This window comes from Oncorhynchus mykiss, chromosome 9, assembly GCF_057628025.1.
Source record: "Oncorhynchus mykiss isolate SJ-2025 chromosome 9, ASM5762802v1, whole genome shotgun sequence".
NCBI classification, from domain to species: domain Eukaryota; kingdom Metazoa; phylum Chordata; class Actinopteri; order Salmoniformes; family Salmonidae; genus Oncorhynchus; species Oncorhynchus mykiss.
This window is the reverse complement of record NC_143030.1, coordinates 63,595,996-63,620,940: the sequence shown is the minus strand read 5'-3', so window position 1 is coordinate 63,620,940 and position 24,945 is coordinate 63,595,996. Positions and strand designations below refer to the sequence as shown.

At 46.2% G+C, this 24,945-nt stretch overlaps 2 protein-coding genes across 3 annotated transcripts in view; one reads left to right on the top strand and one right to left on the bottom strand.

Moving 5' to 3' along the window:
• LOC110532488 (PDZ domain-containing protein 4) overlaps positions 1–24,945 on the bottom strand; it is a 69,166-nt gene that overhangs the window by 10,830 nt on the left and 33,391 nt on the right. The window lies entirely within an intron of this gene.
• LOC110532484 (uncharacterized) overlaps positions 1,143–24,945 on the top strand; it is a 59,413-nt gene continuing 35,610 nt past the window's right edge. Inside the window, exon 1 of the mRNA XM_090184984.1 lies at positions 1,143–1,292. The gene's annotated coding sequence lies outside the window, so the exon portion shown is untranslated. The remainder of the gene's footprint in view (positions 1,293–24,945) is intronic.

Sequence of the window (24,945 nt, the reverse complement as noted above, 5' to 3'; positions counted from 1 at the left end):
CTAGTTAGCGGTGGTGCGCGCTAATAGCGTTTCAATCGGTGAAGTCACTCGCTTTGAGACCTTGAAGTAGTGGTTCCCCTTGCTCTGCAAGGGCCGCGGCTTTTGTGGAGCGATGGGTAACAATGCTGCGTGGGTGACTGTTGTTGATGTCTGAAGAGGGTCTCTGGTTCGAGCCCGGGTATGGGCGAGGGGATGGACTAAAGTTATACTGTTACACAGGTACAACACTACTACTGTTATATTGTGTCATTCTAAACAGAAAATGTCAAATAAATAAACAACAAAATTAACACGGATGATGGTTACACTATGCATCCTTCTAAGTTATATTCAATTGAAAAACTACAGATAATTCATGTTCATGGGATGTTCCTCAAGCTTTGGCAATCATATACTGTACATATCTGGCAATAATATTTGCGGTTTCTCCCTCACCCAGAATAATTCCCAGTTTTATGTCATTAGGAAATACACAGACGTTGGATATTGATAGAGATGTTTTCTTGAAAAAATATCCTCTTACTTGGGAGTATTTCTCGCAGCGGAGGAAAAAGTTAATTTCTGTAACAATCTGATTGATTTCCCTGTGTGTTTGAATAATACAGTTGTTTAGTGTTTTTAGGGGACTGTTTTCAGGGTTCAGCTCTTGGGTTTCCAGTGCTTTGAATTGTGTGGATGTTTTGGGGCTATATTTCAATTTAAATGGAATCTTCAGAGTTCCACTCTGCATGCATTATTTGGTTATTTCTTTTGGCTATTTAAGATAATTCTGCAGAATTCTGTATGTAGGTTTTATATTTGTTTTTTCTCCCAATTGTTATAATCGTAAAAACAGTTTGGACCCATAACCTCACTTCCATACAGTGCAATTGGTAAAATTACACTTGACATTTTTGCACCAGATTTGGATATTAATGTTTATTTTTTAGAATTTTATTTTTATGAAGTAAAATGCTTTTTTCTTTTAGTACATTCACTGCTAAACCAAATCCACCAGAGGCACATATTTTTTGTCCCAGGTAGTTATACCATTGGGCATGTTCAACCATGGTATTTCCTCATTTGAAGGAGTGTCTGCTGCAGATAGAGGAGGGTTTAATATTAGGGATTAGTGGGTGTAGATCTGCTTGAGGAATCTGATTGAAACAGCAGGGATGTTGCTCTGGGGGTGACTAAACTGGCTCAGAGGAGAAGCAGTGATCGTGGTCAACTGACGCAAGACCCCACAACATTGAATCTGTTCAGAGGTGAAAAATCTTACAACCGTTTATGCCCCCCTCTTCTATAAAATGGTAATGTACTTTTTGGCATTCATAGAATCCATTGGTTGATGTCATGAGCACACAGCTGTGCGAGTGTACATAGACTATGTGCTTATGCATGTGCGTTTGTGTGTGTTTTAATGGAGCACTATAGACAGTATTGAGGTGGTCTAAGTGACAGACAGACACCCAGACAGACATTGTGTTAGTGGTCAAACACTGACCTTGGCTGTCTGGGGAGCGCTCTCTCTCTCTCTCTCTCTCTCTCTCTCTCTCTCTCTCTCTCTCTCTCTCTCTCTCTCTCTCTCTCTCTCTCTCTCTCTCTCTCTCTCTCTCTCTCTCTCTCTCTCTCTCTCTCTCTTCTCTCTCTCTCTTTCTCTCTCTCTTTCTCTCTCTCTCTCTCTCTCTCTCTCTCTCTCTCTCTCTCTCTCTCTCTCTCTCTTGCACTCTACATTGCTCTGTTCTCTCCATCTCCAGGCTCTCTTTCACTATCTCTCTTCTGAATGCTGTCACAACACTTCTCGTTCTCAATCCCCTCCCTAGAGGAGACAAAACACGCTCCTCTCTTTGAGCCGCTTCTTTCCCCTGCCTGGTTGTCCTTCCCATACTAATGGCCTGCCATAAATCTTTGTCTGTCTCTCTCTCTCTCTTTTCATTTGTTATTTCAATTGAAGACAAATAAGAAACTTGCATGGCTTCTTAGGCAATGCCAAATGGAGTTAACAGTGTGAAGCGTACCTGTATTTTTCATTTGTCAAGTCTAATGAAGTTGTCCACGACAAACACTTGTCATGCCACTGAATCAAGCATTGTTCTTGTATTTTCTCCTCTCTTTGGCTTGTTCCTATTCCTTTAGTTTGTCTACACAGGTTACACCATCTTCAGGACCAATGAGGGATTGGGTATACAGAAGAATAGCCGTATGGTCATGACTGACAGGTCTGAGAACACTCAGAAAAAATATGTAGGGGGGGGTGCCTCTGCATTAATTATCAATGAGAGGCAGTGCGATGGCTTTGAGGTTGGCGTCGTACAGGTTAATGGTTGTTGTGCATTAGATTGGAAGGATAATTCATCTTGACATGTTGTGATGCCTTATACATCCACTGGTCCATTATGTCAGCTAAGTTCATTACCTATAACCTCTGACTTTACACTTAGCGCCTTTTTTCTATCTGGAACCTAAAATGCTTCTTCGGCTGTCCCCATAGGAGAACCCTTTGAAGAACCCTTTTTGGTTCCAGGTAGAACACTTTTGGTTCCAGGTAGAACCTTTTTGGAGTCCAAGTAGAATCCTTTCCACAGTGTTCTACATGGAACCTTAAAGGGTTCTACCAGAAACCAAAAAGGGTTCTTCGAAGGGTTCTCCTATGGGGACAGACAAAGAACCCTTTTTTCTTAGAGTGTAGCAGTGTCCCATTGTATCCAATGACAGTCAAGTCAAATTGCGGGTGACAGAGAGAAGAATATTTATTGTTAATTCCTTCACTAAAGGTGTATGTAATAACAGGCGAATAGATACTGAGATCCATGCCATTATATATTCCCTACATAAGGTACAATTTTCGGGGCTGCACAGTAGGGGGGAGGATGGGGGAGGAGGTGGATCGAGGGGAGGGGGAGAAAGAGAGAGGGAGATGAAAGAGAAACAGGGAGTTCAAAGGGGTGAGTGAAAAGCGAGGGGGCGATGCTGATGGAGAGCAGCACAGGGGGAAGGGGAGGTGAGGAAAGACGAGTGAAATACAAGGACAAAGAGAGAGGGAAGGAAGGAGCTTTCGAGGAATAGTAGATAATGAGGGTGTGAATGTCTCACAACTCCATGCTTGTTGGTAAATATTTGAAACACACAGAGGAACCCCCAGGGAGGTGTCTTAGTGGTTGAGGCTTAATGAGGTGTTATCTCAGCCATTTTAGCTGCAGATTGATATAATATCTACAGTACACCAGACTCTGTGAGAAGGGAAGAAATGCTCCTGTAAAGGTGTCCACATGCTTCCCAGACCCCATTTTGTGACTTTTTTGATTGTTTTGGACTTCGGTAAGAGTTTTTTCGGGTGTTCAGGAACACAACATTTTTCTTGAGGCAAGCCGAAGTCGATAGCCAAAGTCTACTCCCCTTTGTCAGTGATTGGTCAACAGTAGGGATTCATCAGTAAAGTCTTTGTTGTTATTCGTTGAGAGATGACTCCTTTCCCTCAAAGTACTCTATCTCTCTCTCTCTCTCTCTCTCTCTCCTCTCTCATCTCTCTCTCCCTCTACCCCTCTCCTCTACTCTCTCTCTCCTCTACCCCTCTCTCTCTACCCTCTCTCTCTCTCTCTCTAACTCTACCCTCTACCCCTCCTCTCTCTCTCTCCTCTCTCTCTCTCTCCTCTCTCTCTCTACTCTCTCTCTTCTCTCTCTCTCCTCCTCTCTCTCTCCTCTCTCTCTACCCTCTCTCTCTCTACCTCTACCTCTCTCTCTCTCTACCTCTCTCTCTCTACCTCTCTCTCTCTACCTCTACCCCTCCTCTCTCTCTCATCTCTCTACCTCTCTCTCTACCTCTCTCTCTACTCTCTCTACCTCTCTCTCTCTCTCTCCTCTCTCCTCCTCTCTACCCCCTCTCTCCCTCTCTCTCTCTCTCTCTCTCACCTTCTCTCTCTCCTCTCACCCCTCTCTACCTCTCTCTACCTCTCTCTCTCTCTTTCTCTCTCTCTCTCTACCTCTCTCTCTCGCCCTCTACCCCTCTCTCTCTACCCCTCTCTCTCTCTCTCTCTCTCTCTCTCTCTCTCTCTCCCTCTACCCCTCTCTCTCTACCTATCTCTCTCTCTACCTCTCTCTCTCTACCTCTCTCTCTAACTCTACCCCTCTCTCTTTCTCCCTCTACCCCTCTCTCTCTCCCTCTACCCCTCTCTCTACCTCCACCTCCACCTCCACCCCTCTCTCTCTCTCTCTCTCTCTCTCTACCTCTCTCTCCCTCTACCCCTCTCTCTCTCTCTAACCCTCTCTCTCTACCCCTCTCTCCCTCTATCTCTCTCTCTCTCTCTCTCCCTCTACCCCTCTCTCTCTACCCCTCTCTCCCTCTACCCCTCTCTCTCTACCTATCTCTCTCTCTCTACCTCTCTCAACCTCTCTCTCTAACTCTACCCCTCTCTCTCTCTCCCTCTACCCCTCTCTCTCTCTCTCTCTACCTCTCTCTCTCTCCCTCTACCCCTCTCTCTCTCTCTCTATCTCTCTCTCTCTCTCTCTCTACCTCTCTCTCTCCCTCTACCCCTCTCTCTCTACCTATCTCTCTCTCTCTCTACCCCTCTCTCTCTACCCCTCTCTCCCTCTCTCCCTCTCTCTCTACCCCCCTCTCTCTCTCTATCTATCTCTCTCTCTCTCTAACTCTACCCCTCTCTCTCTCCCTCTACCCCTCTCTCTACCTCCACCTCCACCTCTACCTCTCTCTCTCTCTCTCTCTCTCTCTCCCTCTATCCCTCTCTCTCTCTCTCTCTCTACCTCTCTCTCTCTCCCTCTACCTCTCTCTCTACCTCTCTCTCTCTCCCTCTACCCCTCTCTCTCTACCTCTCTCTCTCCCTCTACCCCTCTCTCTCTACCCCCTCTATCTCTCTATCTATCTCTCTCTCTCTACCCCTCTCTCTTTCTCCCTCTACCCCTCTCTCTCTCTCCCTCTACCCAACTCTCTACCTCCACCTCTACCTCTCTCTCTCTCTCTCTCTCTCTCTCTCTGCTGAAACAGACATGTCTGACTAGACCAGCCATACCACCCATAAACCCACTCTCCTCACTTTATGACCTCCAAACTAATCACAAACCTGTCGAGCAGGAAGGTGATAGAACTAGAGCAAAGCTGTTGACAAACACACACACACACACACACACACACACACACACACACACACACACACACACACACACACACACACACAATCATAAAAATAAGCTTTACCAGAGAGAGGTGTTCCCAAGGGAAAATGTGCAGCCACCATGATAAAGAGGCAGATGAGTTGACTAATAATAGGTCTGTTTTGAGGTGAGTACCAAGGCAATTAGTGAGAGTCAACAGGTATTTCTGTTTACAGATAATTCACTTTGGATGCCTATAGACCCCGAACCCTCACTGAGTAGTAATCAGGTTGCTCCGGTTTATATATGGGAGAATTCCCTACGAATATTGCTGTGTTGAGGCTTAGTATTTCAGAGCGAGAGAGTGATGGAAGAGAGAGAGACAGAAAGTGGTATGGGCGTGTGTGTGTGACCATGTGGAGCCGTTTGGATATTTGTAGCAAGAGAAGAAGTCAATCAATACACAGATACTGAGAGGAAGAGAAGAAAAGGGGCAGATCAGATTCAATCTAAAGATAGCAGAGGGAGAGAATGTGAGAGACAGATATTGGCTTAGATAGTCTGTCAGAGGGCAAAGTCAATTTCATTGTCAAGTTGTCATATCACTGTACTCCAGTAGCGGCTGGTGGAAGGAGCTATAGGATGACGGGCTCATTGAAATGGCTAGAATGGAATCAATGGAACGGAGTCAAACATGGTTTCCATATGTTTCAATATAAAGATTCTGTGATCTTTACGTGTGTGCTTGTGTATGTGCATACACATGCCCAGACGTACTCGCTCTCAGTAAATATGTCAGTGGGCTGTCTGTGTGTTTGCACAGTGTGTATGTCAGAACATGCCTGTGTCAGTGTGAAAAATAACATTTTAGGCTTGTTTAATGACTTCAGTTGCCACGGCAACAGCCTCCCATTGAAACCCATTCTACAGAGAGAAGAGAGAGATAGACAGGATTGGGGGAAAGACTGAGGGGAGGATGGGTAGATGGAGGGGTAGACTGAAGGGGGGTGGGTGTGTGTTGGGTGCAGCACAAAATGGATACTGTGCTCCTACCGTGTTGTGTGGGTATATACATTTTCTGGTTAGTTTGCTATGCATTACACATATAGTACAACTAATATCTCAACTAATGCTTACTGCAAACACATAGGCAGACATAAAAATATGGGTGTGTACTGTGCAAGACATGGCACCAGCCAGCAACACATGAATAAGTTCCTCCAGCAAGAGAAGCGTGTGTTCAGACCAACGCTGTGTGTAAACCATGGATTGCTGAGCCATGTATTGGCCATTGCGAGGCTTTGAAGCCATCGGTCAACCATATCGACACTCCCCAGGAGTACCAGTCCTCCATAGGAACGTATTTCAATTAAAAGGACAAAATGACATGTCTTGAAGTATTTTTTGTTGTAGTAGGGACAGTAGAATTAGTCATCTCTAAAAATATATATATTGAACAAAAATATAAATGCAACAGGCAACCATTTCAAAGATTTTACTAAGTTACAGTTCATTTAAGGAAATCAGTCAATTGAAATTAAATAACTAGGCCCTAATCTATGGATTTCACACAACTGGACTGAGTTTTTCCCTACAAAAGGGCTTTATTACAGACAGAAATACTCAGGTCATGAAACATGGGACCCACACTTTACATGTTACGTTTATATTATTGTTCAGTGTACTTTGAGGAAAATGTTTAAATACACTGCTCTAAGAAATACAGGGAACACTAAAATAACACATCCTAGATCTGAATGAATGAAATATTCTTATTAAATACTTTTTTCTTTACATAGTTGAATGTGCCGACAACAAAATCACACAAAAATGATCAATGGAAATCAAATTTATCAACCCATGGAGGTCTGGATTTGGAGTCACACTCAAAATTAAAGTGGAAAACCACACTACAGGCTGATCCAACTTTGATGTAATGTCCTTAAAACAAGTCAAAATGAGGCTCAGTAGTGTGTGTGGCCTCCACGTGCCTGTATGACCTCCCTACAACGCCTGGGCATGCTCCTGATGAGGTGGCGGATGGTCTCCTGAGGGATCTCCTCCCAGACCTGGACTAAAGCATCCGCCAACTCCTGGACAGTCTGTGGTGCAACGTGGCATTGGTGGATGGAGCGAGACATGATGTCACATATGTGCTCAATTGGATTCAGGTCTGGGGAACGAGCGGGCCAGTCCATAGCATCAATGCCTTCCTCTTGCAGGAACTGCTGACACACTCCAGCCGCATGAGGTCTAGCATTGTCTTGCATTAGGAGGAACCCAGGGCCAACCGCACCAGCACATTGTCTCACAAGGGGTCTGAGGATCTCATCTCGGTACCTAATGGCAGTCAGGCTACCTCTGGCGAGCACATGGAGGGCTGTGCGGCCCCCCAAAGAAATGCCACCCCACACCATGACAGACCCACTGCCAAACTGGTCATGCTGGAGGATGTTGCAGGCAGCAGAACGTTCTCCACGGCGTCTCCAGACTCTGTCACGTCTGTCACATGTGCTCAGTGTGAACCTGCTTTCATCTGTGAATAGCACAGGGCACCAGTGGCGAATTTGCCAATCGTGGTGTTCTCTGGCAAATGCCAAACGTCCTGCATGGTGTTGGGCTGTAAGCACAAACCCCACCTGTGGACGTCGGGCCCTCATTACCACCCTCATGGAGTCTGTTTCTGACCGTTTGAGCAGACACATGCACATTTGTGGCCTGCTGGAGGTCACTTTGCAGGGCTCTGGCAGTGCTCCTCCTGCTCCTCCTTGCACAAAATTGGAGGTAGCGGTCCTGCTGCTGGGTTGTTGCCCTCCTACGGCCTCCTCCACGTCTCCTGATGTACTGGCCTGTCTCCTGGTAGCGCCTCCATGCTCTGGACACTACACTGACAGACACAGCAAACCTTCTTGCCACAGCTCGCATTGATGTGCCATCCTAGATGAGCTGCACTACCTGAGCCACTAGAGTGAAAGCACCGCCAGCATTCAAAAGTGACCAAAACATCAGCCAGGAAGCATAGGAAATGAGAAGTGGTCTGTGGTCACCACCTGCAGAACCACTCCTTTATTGGGGGTGTCTTGCTAATTGCCTATAATTTCCACCTGTTGTCTATTCCATTTACACAACAGCATGTGAAATTTATTGTCAATCAGTGTTGCTTCCTAAGTGGACAGTTTGATTTCACAGAAGTGTGATTGACTCTGAGTTACATTGTGTTGTTTAAGTGTTCGCTTTATTTTTTTGAGCAGTGTATACATATATATATATATATATACAGTTGAAGTTTACATACACCTGTTACGGTGAGTGAATGAGGACCCAAAAGCGAATTAACTTAAACAGAGCTTCTTTAATTACCAAACATAGGTAGGCTCAGACGGACCGGCAGATTCCGACAGGACAAGACAAGGTTACAGCAAACATGACGACAGTCTGGTTCAGGCATGAAACACAACAAACAAGAATCCGACAAGGACAGGAACAAAAACAGAGAGAGATATAGGGGACTAATCAGAGGGAAAAGGGGAACAGGTGGGAGAAGGGGTGACGAGGTAGTCAAGAGGAGACAAGGAACAGCTGGGGGAAAGCGGGGGAGAAAAGGTAACCTAACAACGACCAGCAGAGGGAGACAGGGTGAAGGGAAAGGACAGAGACAAGACACAACATGACAGTACATGACAGTACCCCCCCACTCACCGAGCGCCTCCTGGCGCACTCGAGGAGGAAACCTGGCGGCAACGGAGGAAATCCTCGATCAGCGCACGGTCCAGCACGTCCCGAGAGGGAACCCAACTCCTCTCCTCAGGACCGTACCCCTCCCAATCTACGAGGTACTGGTGACCACGGCCCCGAGGACGCATGTCCAAAATTCTACGGACCCTGTAGATGGGTGCGCCCTCGACAAGGATGGGGGGGGGGGGGGAAGACGAGCGGGGGCGCGAAGGACGGGCTTGATGCAGGAGACATGGAAGACCGGGTGGACGCGACGAAGGTATCGCGGAAGAAGAAGTCGAACTGCGACAGGATTAATGACCCGAGAAATACGGAACGGACCAATGAACCGCGGGGTCAACTTGCGAGAAGCCGTCTTAAGGGGAAGGTTCTGAGTGGAGAGCCAAACTCTCTGACCGCGACAATATCTAGGACTCTTAGTTCTACGCTTATTAGCAGCCCTCACAGTCTGCGTCCTATAACGGCAAAGTGCAGACCTGACCCTCTTCCAGGTGCGCTCGCAACGTTGGACAAAAGCCTGAGCGGAGGGGACGCTGGACTCGGCGAACTGAGATGAGAACAGCGGAGGCTGGTACCCGAGGCTACTCTGAAAAGGAGATAGCCCGGTCGCAGACGAAGGAAGCGAGTTGTGGGCGTATTCTGCCCAGGGGAGCTGTTCTGACCAAGACGCAGGGTTGCGAAAAGAAAGACTGCGTAAGATGCGACCAATAGTCTGATTGGCCCGTTCTGCTTGACCGTTAGACTGGGGGTGAAAGCCGGAAGAGAGACTGACGGAAGCCCCAATCAAACGGCAAAACTCCCTCCAAAATTGAGACGTGAATTGCGGACCTCTGTCCGAAACGACGTCTGACGGAAGGCCATGAATTCTGAAAACATTCTCGATGATGATTTGTGCCGTCTCTTTAGCAGAAGGAAGCTTAGCAAGGGGAATGAAATGAGCCGCCTTAGAGAACCTATCGACAACCGTAAGAATAACAGTCTTCCCCGCTGACGAAGGCAGTCCGGTGACAAAATCTAAGGCGATGTGAGACCACGGTCGAGAGGGAATAGGAAGCGGCCTGAGACGGCCGGCAGGAGGAGAGTTACCGGACTTAGTCTGCGCGCAGACCGAACAAGCAGCCACGAAACGACGCGTGTCATGCTCCCGGGTGGGCCACCAAAAACGCTGGCGAATGGAAGCAAGCGTACCCCGAACGCCAGGGTGGCCGGCTAACTTGGCAGAGTGAGCCCACTGAAGAACGGCCAGACGAGTAGGAACGGGAACGAAAAGAAGGTTCCTAGGACAAGCGCGCGGCGACGGAGTGTGAGTGAGCGCTTGTTTTACCTGCCTCTCAATTCCCCAGACAGTCAACCCGACAACACGCCCCTCAGGGAGAATCCCCTCGGGGTCAGTGGAGGCTACTGAAGAACTGAAGAGACGAGACAAAGCATCAGGCTTGGTGTTCTTAGAGCCCGGACGATAAGAAATCACGAACTCGAAACGAGCGAAAAACAGCGCCCAACGCGCCTGACGCGCATTAAGTCGTTTGGCAGAACGGATGTACTCAAGGTTCCTATGGTCAGTCCAAACGACAAAAGGAACGGTCGCCCCCTCCAACCACTGTCGCCATTCGCCTAGGGCTAACCGGATGGCGAGCAGTTCACGGTTACCCACATCATAGTTACGTTCCGACGGCGACAGGCGATGAGAAAAATATGCGCATGGGTGGACCTTGTCGTCAGAGAGGGAGCGCTGAGAAAGAATGGCTCCCACGCCCACCTCTGACGCGTCAACCTCGACAACGAACTGTCTAGAGACGTCAGGTGTAACAAGGATAGGAGCGGATGTAAAACGATTCTTGAGGAGATCAAAAGCTCCCTGGGCGGAAACGGACCACTTAAAGCACGTCTTGACAGAAGTAAGGGCTGTGAGAGGAGCTGCCACCTGACCGAAATTACGGATGAAACGACGATAGAAGTTCGCGAAGCCGAGAAAGCGCTGCAGCTCGACGCGTGACTTAGGGACGGGCCAATCAATGACAGCTTGGACCTTAGCGGGATCCATCTTAATGCCTTCAGCGGAAATAACAGAACCGAGAAATGTGACGGAGGAGGCATGAAAAGTGCACTTCTCAGCCTTCACAAAAAGACAATTCTCTAAAAGGCGCTGGAGGACACGTCGAACGTGCTGAACATGAATCTGGAGTGACGGTGAAAAAATCAGGATATCGTCAAGGTAAACGAAAACAAAGATGTTCAGCATGTCTCTCAGGACATCATTGACTAATGCCTGAAAGACAGCTGGAGCGTTAGCGAGGCCGAAAGGAAGAACCCGGTATTCAAAGTGCCCTAACGGAGTGTTAAACGCCGTCTTCCACTCGTCCCCCTCCCTGATGCGCACGAGATGGTAAGCGTTACGAAGGTCCAACTTAGTGAAAAACCTGGCTCCCTGCAGGATCTCGAAGGCTGAAGACATAAGAGGAAGCGGATAACGATTCTTCACTGTTATGTCATTCAGCCCTCGATAATCTATGCAGGGGCGCAGAGACCCGTCCTTCTTCTTGACAAAAAAAAACCCGCTCCGGCGGGAGAGGAGGAGGGGACTATGGTACCGGCGTCAAGAGCTACAGACAAATAATCTTCGAGAGCCTTACGTTCGGGAGCCGACAGAGAGTATAGTCTACCCCGGGGGGGGGGTGGTTCCCGGAAGGAGATCAATACTACAATCATACGACCGGTGTGGAGGAAGAGAGGTGGCCCTGGACCGACTGAACACCGTGCGCAGATCGTGATATTCCTCCGGCACCCCTGTCAAATCACCAGGCTCCTCCTGTGAAGAAGAGACAGAGGAAACAGGAGGGATAGCAGACATTAAACATTTCACATGACAAGAGACGTTCCAGGAGAGGATAGAATTACTAGACCAATTAATGGAAGGATTATGACAAACTAGCCAGGGATGGCCCAAAACAACAGGTGTAAAAGGTGAACGAAAAATTAAAAAAGAAATGGTTTCACTATGATTACCAGAAACAGTGAGGGTTAAAGGTAGCGTCTCACGCTGAATCCTGGGGAGAGGACTACCATCCAGGGCGAACAAGGCCGTGGGCTCCTTTAACTGTCTGAGAGGAATGTCATGTTCCCGAGCCCAGGTCTCGTCCATAAAACAGCCCTCCGCCCCAGAGTCTATTAAGGCACTGCAGGAAGCTGACGAACCGGTCCAGCGTAGATGGACCGACAAGGTAGTGCAGGATCTTGAAGGAGAGACAGGAGTAGTAGCGCTCACCAGTAGCCCTCCGCTTACTGACGAGCTCTGGCCTTTTACTGGACATGAAGTGACAAAATGACCAGCGGAACCGCAATAGAGACAGAGGCGGTTGGTGATTCTCCGTTCCCTCTCCTTAGTCGAGATGCGGATACCTCCCAGCTGCATGGGCTCAGCACCCGAGCCGGCAGAGGAAGATGGTAGTGATGCGGAGAGGGGGGCGACGGAGAGCGCGAGCTCCTTTCCACGAGCTCGGTGACGAAGATCAACCCGTCGCTCAATGCGAATAGCGAGTTCAATCAAGGAATCCACGCTGGAAGGAACCTCCCGGGAGAGAATCTCATCCTTTACCTCTGCGCGGAGACCCTCCAGAAGACGAGCGAGCAAGGCCGGCTCGTTCCAGCCACTGGAGACAGCAAGAGTGCGAAACTCAATAGAGTAGTCTGTTATGGATCGATTGCCTTGACATAGGGAAGACAGGGCCCTGGAAGCCTCCTCCCCAAAAACAGATCGATCAAAAACCCGTATCATCTCCTCCTTAAAGTCCTGATACTGGTTAGTACACTCAGCCCTTGCCTCCCAGATTGCCGTGCCCCACTCACGAGCCCGTCCAATAAGGAGAGATATGACGTAGGCGACACGAGCAGTGCTCCTGGAGTAAGTGTTGGGCTGGAGAGAAAACACAATATCACACTGGGTGAGGAACGAGCGGCATTCAGTGGGCTCCCCAGAGTAACACGGCGGGTTATTGATTCTGGGCTCCGGAGATTCGAAAGCCCTGGAAGTGGCCGGTGGATCGAGGCGGAGATGGTGAACCTGTTCTGTGAGGTTGGAGACTTGGGTGGCCAGGGTCTCAACGGCATGTCGAGCAGCAGACACTTCCTGCTCGTGTCTGCCTAGCATCGCTCCCTGGATCCCGACGGCTGAGTGGAGAGGATCCGAAGTCGCTGGGTCCATTCTTGGTCGGATTCTTCTGTTACGGTGAGTGAATGAGGACCCAAAAGCGAATTAACTTAAACAGAGCTTCTTTAATTACCAAACATAGGTAGGCACAGACGGACCGGCAGATTCCGACAGGACAAGACAAGGTTACAGCAAACATGACGACAGTCTGGTTCAGGCATGAAACACAACAAACAAGAATCCGACAAGGACAGGAACAAAAACAGAGAGAGATATAGGGGACTAATCAGAGGGAAAAGGGGAACAGGTGGGAGAAGGGGTGACGAGGTAGTCAAGAGGAGACAAGGAACAGCTGGGGGAAAGCGGGGGAGAAAAGGTAACCTAACAACGACCAGCAGAGGGAGACAGGGTGAAGGGAAAGGACAGAGACAAGACACAACATGACAGTACATGACAACACCTTAGCCAAATACATTCAAACTCAGTTTTTCACAATTCCTGACATTTAATCCTAGTAAAAATTACCTGTCTGAGGTTCCCTGTCTTAGGTCAGTTAGGATCACCACTTTCACCATTTTAAGAATGTGAAATGTCAGAATAATAGTAGAGAGAACGATTTATTTCAGCTTTAATTTCTTTAATCACATTCCCAGTGGGTCAGAAGTTTACATACACTCAATCAGTATTTGGTAGCATTGTCGTTAAATTGTTTAACTTGGGTCAAACGTTTCGGGTAGCCTTCCACAAGCTTCCCACAATAAGTTGGGTGAATTTTGGCCCATTCCTCCTGACAGAGCTGGTGTAACTGAGTCAGGTTTGTAGGCCTCCTTGCTCGCACACGCTTTTTCAGTTTTGCCCACAAATGTTCTATATGATTGAGGGCATGACTTTGTGATGGCCACTCCAATAGTTTGACTTTGTTGTCCTTAAGCCATTTTGCCACAACTTTGGAAGTATGATGCTGCCACACCCATGCTTCACGGTTGTGATGGTGTTCTTCGGCTTGCAAGCCTCCCCCTTTTTCCTCCAAACATAATTATGCTTATTGTGGCCAAATAGTTCAATTTTTGATTCATCAGACCAGAGGACATTTCTCCAAAAAGTACAATCTTTGTCCCCATGTGCAGTTGCAAACTGTAGTCTGGCTTTTTTTGGAGCAGTGGCTTCTTCCTTGCTGAGCAGCCTTTCAGGTTATGTCTACATACGACTCATTTTACTGTGGATATAGATACTTTTGTACCTGTTTCCTCCGGCATCTTCACAAGGTCCTTTGCTGTTGTTTTGGGATTGATTAGCACTTTTCGCACCAAAGTACATTCATCTCTAGGAAACAGACCGCGTCTCCTTTCTGAGCGGTATGACGGCTGCGTGGTCCCATGGTGTTTATACTTGCATACTATTGTTTGTACAGGTGAACGTGGTACCTTCAGGCATTTGGAAATTGCTCCCAAGGATGAACCAGACTTGGAGGTCTACAATTTTTTTTCTGAGGTCTTGGCTGATTTCTTTTGATTTTCCCATGATGTCAAGCAAAGAGACACTGAGTTTGAAGGTAGGCCTTGAAATGCATCCACAGGTACACCTCAAATTATGTCCATTAGACTATCAGAAGCTTCTAAAGCCATGGCACCATTTTCTGGAATTTTCCAAGCTGTTTAAAGGCACAGTCAACTTAATGTACCCACTGGAATTGTGATTGAACAATTTTTTGTCCTAACTGTCATGATCGTCTAATGAATTAACAGACCAAGGCGCAGCGTACGTAGAGTTCCACATGTTTAAGCAAATGAAACTCACAAAAACAACAAAAAAGAATAAACGATACATGACGCAAATGCAGTGCTCACAGGCAACTACACACAAACAAGATCCCACAAAAGCCACTGGGGAAATGGCTGCCTAAATATGATCTCCAATCAGAGACAACGATAAACAGCTGCCTCTGATTGGGAACCATACCAGGACAACATAGAAATAATTAACCTAGATAGGAACACTGGGGAGGGTAGGGGGTGACTAGTGTTGGCCTTGGAGCCGGGTAGAACGCCGTGCCCAGACTGGACATCGGCGCAGAGGAAGGCTCCTCCCATGGAGTGGGACTGGACGCCATGCCTGGACTGGGCACTGGCGCAGAGGAAGGCTCCTGCCATGGAGCGGGACTGGACGACGTGCCTGGACTGGACATCGGCACAGAGGAAGGCTCCTGCCATGGAGTGGGACTGGACGCCGTGCCTGGACTGGACATCGGCGCAGAGGAAGGCTCCTGCCATGGAGCGGGACTGGACGCCGTGCCTGGACTGGACATCGGCACAGAGGAAGGCTCCTGCCATGGAGTGGGACTGGACGCCGTGCCTGGACATCGGCGCAGAGGAAGGCTCCTGCCATGGAGCGGGACTGGACGCCGTGCCTGGACTGGACATCGGCGCAGAGGAAGGCTCCTGCCATGGAGCGGGACTGGACGCCGTGCTCGGACTGGGCATCGGCGCAGAGGAAGGCTCCTGCCATGGAGCGGGACTGGACGACGTGCCTGGACTGGACATCGGCACAGATGAAGGCTCCTCCCATGGAGTGGGACTGGACGCCGTGCCTGGACTGGACATCGGCACAGAGGAAGGCTCCTGCCATAGAGTGGGACTGGACGCCGTGCCTGGACTGGACATCGGCGCAGAGGAAGGCTCCTGCCATGGAGCGGGACTGGACGCCGTGCCTGGACTGGACATCGGCGCAGAGGAAGGCTCCTGCCATGGAGCGGGACTGGCCGGGGACCGTCGCCTGAAGCTTCGAACAGGGGACCGTCGCCTGAAGCTCCGAACAGGGGACCGTCGCCTGAAGCTCTGGACCGGGGACCGTCGCCTGAAGCTCCGGACCGGGGACCTTCGCCTGAAGCTCCAGACCGGGGAGGCGCACTGGAGGCCTGATGCGTGGGGCCGGCACAGGTGGCACCGGGACTGGTGACACGCACTTCAGGGCGAGTGCGGGGAGCAGGCACAGGACGTACCGGACTGGGGGGACACACTTCAGGGAGAGTGCGAGGAGGAGGCACAGGAAGTACTGGACTGTGGAGGCGCACTGGAGACCTGGTGCGTAGAGCTAGCACAGATGGTGCCGGAACAATGACACATGTCGCATGGCGAGTGCGGGGAGCTGGCGCAGTACGTACTGGGCTGTGGAGGCGCACTGGAGACCTGGTGCGTAGGGCTGGCACAAATTGTACCGGAACGGTGACACACACTTCAGGGCAAGTACGTGGAGGAAAAACAGGACGTACCGGACTGGGGAGGCGCACTGGAGGCCATCACGCTGCAGCACTCTCATCGCCACCACCTCTCTCCGGAATCTTTCATTGAGTTCCTCCATCGACTCCCTGATGGTCTCTGGCTCATTCCTTGGCTCCGCCGACCACCCGTGTGCCGCCCCCCTCCCTGCGTCTGCTTCCACGGAAGGCTTTTGTCTCCAGCCATAATTTCCTCCTACCTCATCCCCATACTGGTATTTATTTATTTATCTTACTCCTTTGCAACCCAGTATCTCTACTTGCATATTCATCTTCTGCACATCTACCATTCCAGTGTTTAATTGCTATATTGTAATTACTTCACCACCATGGCCTATTTATTGCCTTAACTCCCTTATCTTACCTCATTTACACTCACTGTATATAGACTTTTTGTTTTCTTTTGTTCTACTGTATTATTGACTATGTTTTGTTTATTCCATGTGTAACTCTGTGTTGTTGTATGTGTCGAATTGCTATGCTTTATCTTGGCACGGTCGCAGTTGCAAATGAGAACTTGTTCTCAACTAGTCTACCTGGTTAAATAAAGGTGAAATAAATTTTTAAAATTAAACAACTGTAAAAAAAAACATATATTAAATTATGTGAGCTAAACATAATAAAAACACACATATTATATAAATATACAGTGCCTTGCGAAAGTATTCGGCCCCCTTGAACTTTGCGACCTTTTGCCACATTTCAGGCTTCAAACATAAAGATATAAAACTGTATTTTTTTGTGAAGAATCAACAACAAGTGGGACACAATCATGAAGTGGAACGACATTTATTGGATATTTCAAACTTTTTTAACAAATCAAAAACTGAAAAATTGGGCGTGCAAAATTATTCAGCCCCTTTACTTTCAGTGCAGCAAACTCTCTCCAGAAGTTCAGTGAGGATCTCTGAATGATCCAATGTTGACCTAAATGACTAATGATGATAAATACAATCCACCTGTGTGTAATCAAGTCTCCGTATAAATGCACCTGCACTGTGATAGTCTCAGAGGTCCGTTAAAAGCGCAGAGAGCATCATGAAGAACAAGGAACACACCAGGCAGGTCCGAGATACTGTTGTGAAGAAGTTTAAAGCCGGATTTGGATACAAAAAGATTTCCCAAGCTTTAAACATCCCAAGGAGCACTGTGCAAGCGATAATATTGAAATGGAAGGAGTATCAGACCACTGCAAATCTACCAAGACCTGGCCGTCCCTCTAAACTTTCAGCTCATACAAGGAGAAGACTGATCAAAGATGCAGCCAAGAGGCCCATGATCACTCTGGATGAACTGCAGAGATCTACAGCTGAGGTGGGAGACTCTGTCCATAGGACAACAATCAGTCGTATATTGCACAAATCAGGACATTTCTCCAAAAAGTACAATCTTTGTCCCCATGTGCAGTTGCAAACTGTAGTCTGGCTTTTTTTGGAGCAGTGGCTTCTTCCTTGCTGAGCAGCCTTTCAGGTTATGTCTACATACGACTCATTTTACTGTGGATATAGATACTTTTGTACCTGTTTCCTCCAGCATCTTCACAAGGTCCTTTGCTGTTGTTTTGGGATTGATTAGCACTTTTCGCACCAAAGTACATTCATCTCTAGGAAACAGACCGCGTCTCCTTTCTGAGCGGTATGACGGCTGCGTGGTCCCATGGTGTTTATACTTGCATACTATTGTTTGTACAGGTGAACGTGGTACCTTCAGGCATTTGGAAATTGCTCCCAAGGATAAACCAGACTTGGAGGTCTACAATTTTTTTTCTGAGGTCTTGGCTGATTTCTTTTGATTTTCCCATGATGTCAAGCAAAGATACACTGAGTTTGAAGGTAGGCCTTGAAATGCATCCACAGGTACACCTCAAATTATGTCCATTAGACTATCAGAAGCTTCTAAAGCCATGGCACCATTTTCTGGAATTTTCCAAGCTGTTTAAAGGCACAGTCAACTTAATGTACCCACTGGAATTGTGATTGAACAATTTTTTGTCCTAACTGTCATGATCGTCTAATGAATTAACAGACCAAGGCGCAGCGTACGTAGAGTTCCACATGTTTAAGCAAATGAAACTCACAAAAACAACAAAAAAGAATAAACGATACATGACGCAAATGCAGTGCTCACAGGCAACTACACACAAACAAGATCCCACAAAAGCCACTGGGGAAATGGCTGCCTAAATATGATCTCCAATCAGAGACAACGATAAACAGCTGCCTCTGATTGGGAACCATACCAGGCCAACATAGAAATAATTAACCTAGATAGGAACACTGGGGAGGGTAGGGGGTGACTAGTGTTGGCCTTGGAGCCGGGTAGAACGCCGTGCCCAGACTGGACATCGGCGCAGAGGAAGGCTCCTCCCATGGAGTGGGACTGGACGCCATGCCTGGACTGGGCACTGGCGCAGAGGAAGGCTCCTGCCATGGAGCGGGACTGGACGACGTAAAACGTCAAACATAAAGATATAAAACTGTATTTTTTTGTGAAGAATCAACAACAAGTGGGACACAATCATGAAGTGGAACGACATTTATTGGATATTTCAAACTTTTTTAACAAATCAAAAACTGAAAAATTGGGCGTGCAAAATTATTCAGCCCCTTTACTTTCAGTGCAGCAAACTCTCTCCAGAAGTTCAGTGAGGATCTCTGAATGATCCAATGTTGACCTAAATGACTAATGATGATAAATACAATCCACCTGTGTGTAATCAAGTCTCCGTATAAATGCACCTGCACTGTGATAGTCTCAGAGGTCCGTTAAAAGCGCAGAGAGCATCATGAAGAACAAGGAACACACCAGGCAGGTCCGAGATACTGTTGTGAAGAAGTTTAAAGCCGGATTTGGATACAAAAAGATTTCCCAAGCTTTAAACATCCCAAGGAGCACTGTGCAAGCGATAATATTGAAATGGAAGGAGTATCAGACCACTGCAAATCTACCAAGACCTGGCCGTCCCTCTAAACGTTCAGCTCATACAAGGAGAAGACTGATCAAAGATGCAGCCAAGAGGCCCATGATCACTCTGGATGAACTGCAGAGATCTACAGCTGAGGTGGGAGACTCTGTCCATAGGACAACAATCAGTCGTATATTGCACAAATCTGGCCTTTATGGAAGAGTGGCAAGAAGAAAGCCATTTCTTAAAGATATCCATAAAAAGTGTTGTTTAAAGTTTGCCACAAGCCACCTGGGAGACACACCAAACATGTGGAAGAAGGTGCTCTGGTCAGATGAAACCAAAATTGAACTTTTTGGCAACAATGCAAAACGTTATGTTTGGCGTAAAAGCAACACAGCTGAACACACCATCCCCACTGTCAAACATGGTGTTGGCAGCATCATGGTTTGGGCCTGCTTTTCTTCAGCAGGGACAGGGAAGATGGTTAAAATTGATGGGAAGATGGATGGAGCCAAATACAGGACCATTCTGGAAGAAAACCTGATGGAGTCTGCAAAAGACCTGAGACTGGGACGGAGATTTGTCTTCCAACAAGACAATGATCCAAAACATAAAGCAAAATCTACAATGGAATGGTTCAAAAATAAACATATCCAGGTGTTAGAATGGCCAAGTCAAAGTCCAGACCTGAATCCAATCGAGAATCTGTGGAAAGAACTGAAAACTACTGTTCACAAATGCTCTCCATCCAACCTCACTGAGCTCGAGCTGTTTTGCAAGGAGGAATGGGAAAAAATGTCAGTCTCTCGATGTGCAAAACTGACAGAGACATACCCCAAGCGACTTACAGCTGTAATCGCAGCAAAATGTGACGCTACAAAGTATTAACTTAAGGGGGCTGAATAATTTTGCACGCCCAATTTTTCAGTTTTTGATTTGTTAAAAAAGTTTGAAATATCCAATAAATGTCGTTCCACTTCATGATTGTGTCCCACTTGTTGTTGATTCTTCACAAAAAAATACAGTTTTATATCTTTATGTTTGAAGCCTGAAATGTGGCAAAAGGTCGCAAAGTTCAAGGGGGCCGAATACTTTCGCAAGGCACTGTATGTGCTTTTTTATGTTACGCTCACATAATTTCATTTCAATGTATGCATTAAGGCTAATATGGCTAATTGAGTGACTGTCAGTGACTGACATAACAAGAGAAAAACTGCTGAGGCACAGCCACATTTTTTAAATGCATCTTGTGTATTCTACTATTCTAACTCTCAACAGTAATAATTTTTAATTTGTTCACTCTGATATGTCACGACCCACATTAACATGGTGCTTGCCTATGGAGCAGCAAGGGAAACTGCCCCTCCCTTCCTTACTTTAAAGCTATGCTCAAATCAGCAAGGGAAACTGCCCCTCCCTTCCTTAATTTAAGGCTATGCTCAAATCAGCAAGGGAAACTGCCCCTCCCTTCCTTATTTTAAGGCTATGCTCAAATCAGCAAGGGAAACTGCCCCTCCCTTTCTTACTTTAAGGCTATGCTCAAATCAGCAAGGGAAACTGCCCCTCCCTTTCTTACTTTAAGGCTATGCTCAAATCAGCAAGGGAAACTGCCCCTCCCTTCCTTATTTTAAGGCTATGCTCAAATCAGCAAGGGAAACTGCCCCTCCCTTCCTTACTTTAAGGCTATGCTCAAATCAGCAAGGGAAACTGCCCCTCCCTTCCCTACTTTCAGGCTATGCTCAAATCAGCAAGGGAAACTGCCCCTCCCCTTCCTACTTTCAGGTTATGCTCAAATCAGGACGGGGAACTGCCCCTCCCTTCCCTACTTTCAGGATATGCTTCTTTATTGAGGAAAATGTGCTTACTATGACTGTGATATGCAGTTGTCTCACCTTAAGATGAATGCACTAACTGTAAATCTCTCTGGAGCTAAATGACTAAAATGTAAATGTAGCATACTTTAGAAAGGATGCATTAAGGTGTCTAACAGAATAAATGTGACAAAAACAAATGAGGACATTACATGTATTTCTATAGCTTCCAAAATATATTTTAGTGAAGGAGTGCCAAAATGGAGGCACAGTGGCTTCAACACAGCACATCTATCAGTCATCTAGTGTATAAATCATGGGTTCAGACAGACAAAACTGTCTGTTCTTCTCTTGCATTGCTGTAAACACAACTGTAATGTTGCATTGTAGTGTCAGTGTAATGTGGCATTGTAATGTCAGTGTAATGTTGCATTGTAATGTCAGTGTAATGTTGCACTGTAATGTCAGTGTAATGTTGCATTGTAATGTCAGTGTAATGTTGCATTGTAATGTCAGTGTAATGTTGCATTGTAATGTCAGTGTAATGTTGCATTGTGATGTCAGTGTAATGTTGCATTGTAATGTCAGTGTAATGTGGCATTGTAATGTCAGTGTAATGTGGCATTGTAATGTCAGTGTAATGTGGCATTGTAATGTCCGTGTAATGTGGCATTGTAATGTCAGTGTAATGTTGTAATGTCAGTGTAATGTTGCATTGTAATGTCAGTGGAATGTTGCATTGTAATGTCAGTGTTATGTGGCATTGTAATGTCAGTGTAATGTGGCATTGTAATGTCAGTGTAATGTTGCATTGTAATGTCAGTGTAATGGTGCATTGTAATGTTGCATTGTAATGTCAGTGTAATGTGGCATTGTAGTGTCAGTGTAATGTTGCATTGTAATGTCAGTGTAATGTTGCATTGTAATGTTAGTGTAATGTGGCATTGTAATGTCAGTGTAATGTGGCATTGTAATGTCAGTGTAATGTTGCAATGTAATGTCAGTGTAATGTTGCATTGTAATGTCAGTGTAATGTTGCATTGTAATGTCAGTGTAATGTTGCAATGTAATGTCAGTGTAATGTTGCATTGTAATGTGAGTGTAATGTGGCATTGTAATGTCAGTCCAATGTTGCAATTTAATGTCGGTGTAATGTTGCATTGTAATGTCAGTGTAATGTTGCATTGTAATGTCAGTGTAATGTTGTAATGTAATGTCAGTGTAATGTTGCATTATAATGTCAGTGTAATGTGGCATTGTAATGTCAGTGTAATGTTGCAATGTAATGTCAGTGTAATGTGGCATTGTAATGTCAGTATAATGTTGCATTGTAATGTCAGTGTAATGTTGCAATGTAATGTCAGTGTAATGTTGCATTGTAATGTCAGTGTAATGTTGCATTGTAACGCCAGGGTAATGTTGCATTGTAATGTCAGTGTAATGTTGCATTGTAATGTCAGTGTAATATTGCATTGTAATGTAAGTGTAATGTTGCATTGTAATGTCAGTGTAATGTGGCATTGTAATGTCAGTGTGTGATATTGTAATGTCAGTGTAATGTGGCATTGTAATGTCAGTGTAATGTTGCATTGAAATGTCAGTGTAATGTGGCATTGTAATGTCAGTGTAATGTTGCAATGTAATGTCAGTGTAATGTGGCATTGTAATGTCAGTGTAATGTTGCATTGTAATGTCAGTGTAATGTGGCATTGTAATGTCAGTGTAATGTTGCATTGTAATGTCAGTGTAATGTGGCATTGTAATGTCAGTGTAATGTGGCATTGTATTGTCAGTGTAATGTGGCATTGTAATGTCAGTGTAATGTTGCATTGTAATGTCAGTGTAATGTGGCATTGTATTGTCAGTGTAATGTTGCAATGTACATGAATAGCATGAATCTCATTTAACTGAGTCTAATTTGGATGTGTATTTATGCATTTTTGTGAAAAGCCCTGGGCCCGGTTTCCAAAAAGCATCTTAAGGCTAAGTTCATCCTTAAGGTTAAGTTCATCCTTAAGGCTAAGTTCATCCTTAAGGCTAAGTTCATCCTTAAGGCTAAGTTCATCCTTAAGGCTAAGTTCATCCTTAAGGCTAAGTTCATCCTTAAGGCTAAGTTCATCCTTAAGATGCTTTTGGGAAACCGGTCCCAAAACAAAGCACAAAACCTCAATAGACATGCAGTGTTTTAGAAAACCGTGAAATTGTTCTCTTTTATTTGGCATCATGGAGTTTTTAGAAATTCTGTATTTACAATATTGTCATGTGGTGAGTTCTTTTAATTTAAGAATTTTATTTAAATGGAAATTTCAGCCTTTGGATGAAAGGAAAACATGCTTTATTATCAAACTGTCAGTGTATTCTGTTTGGAATGCTGATGGTCTAGCTACATGCCTATGTGATCATCTTGACACACCCTTTGCCATCTGGCCTTCACAGGTTGCATGAGAGCACTGGTGGTAACCATGATTTCTGCCAATAGAACAGTGGTGTATGTGTCTCAGTTCTGTCGGTGTATCCTCCCTTTATCCAGGCAGAGGCTCTCTTGTGTGCTCTTTGGAGGCATTGGGTACAGACTGGCTGGACCACAGTGCATACAAACAGGTTCCATGCTACATCACCCAGACGGGACAGAGAACAGAAGTCTTCTGCCCAGTCAGAGGACTCAGTGATAAACCACCACTGTTTTACTCCCCACCCCTGCTTGTTTGGGTCTCAGACAGTGGCTCACACAGTCTGCCAGAGAACTTTGCTGTCTATAAAAGCTGATCATCTTTTGTGTGGTTAGAGCTCCCTCCCTTGGGCATACCTTTATGTATCGCTTATTACACAATTGTTTGAACGCTTGATCAGTGAAGTGATTTGATTTTACACTATATCAATACACACTGACCCAGCATGTGGTCTCTGTCATCAAGGCTGACCTCTGAAAAAGGGTCAATGAATTTACCACCAGTCTCCCTTGCATGCTTCAGACTACACACACACAGACACACACACACACACATAGGCAACCAAGCATACACACAAGCACGCAGACACACACACACCCGGGGGATCAGCAAAGTCACTCAAGCCTACCTATTCATCCCTGCTCTGTGAAGCGCTCAAATCAATTACTCCTGTCATCTTTTGAGGGCAAACAGCAGAAAAATAGCCCTCTTTATCCTTCCTTCCTTCTTTCCTTTCCTTTCCTTCCCTCCCCTTTTTCTTTTTCCCATTCTGTCTTTTCCTTTCCTTTGCCTGACTCATTAGTCTACCACTTGCAGTCATGTCGTCGCCCGTTGTTCTCTTTCTTGGCTTTGCCTCAGGCACCAGATGCAACTCTGATAACTGGCACAGACTCACATGTCCTGACTCTTTGACATACGACCATAACAATAGAATAACAATCCATACGGTATACATCCCTATGCTTGTTGTGACACGTCTGATACATGAGAACATATAGTTATTGAAGCTGATTCCTGGGCATTATCTTTTTATGTGGGGTGTTTATTCAGTCTCACAGACATTACCACAAACTCATGAAGCAAAAACTATATTCACATGGTACATGGGAGCACACCTAGATCTTGCAGTTGCCAAATGTTGCTGTTTGCTGAGGCTGTAACCGTGGCAACCCTTCAGTGCACCCCCTGGACAAAAACTATTTTGGCGCTGAGCTAAAATGCCTACATTTAATGAATTATGCGTCTTTGTCAGATAAAAAGATAATCATGAATATTCCTGCATTATTCGTTTTTTTACAATAATAATCAGACTCGTTAGATTGATGTTACTGTTGCTACAGGTGGTGCCACCAGAGCATTGTGACTGAGTTGTGGCTGAGCACGACTCGAGATACAGTGCCTTCGGAAAGTATTCAGACCCCTTGACTTTTTCCACATGTTGTTAGGTTACAGCCTTATTAATTTTTTCCTCATTAATCTAAACACAATACCCCATAATGACGAAGCAAAAACAGGTTTTTAGAAATACTTGC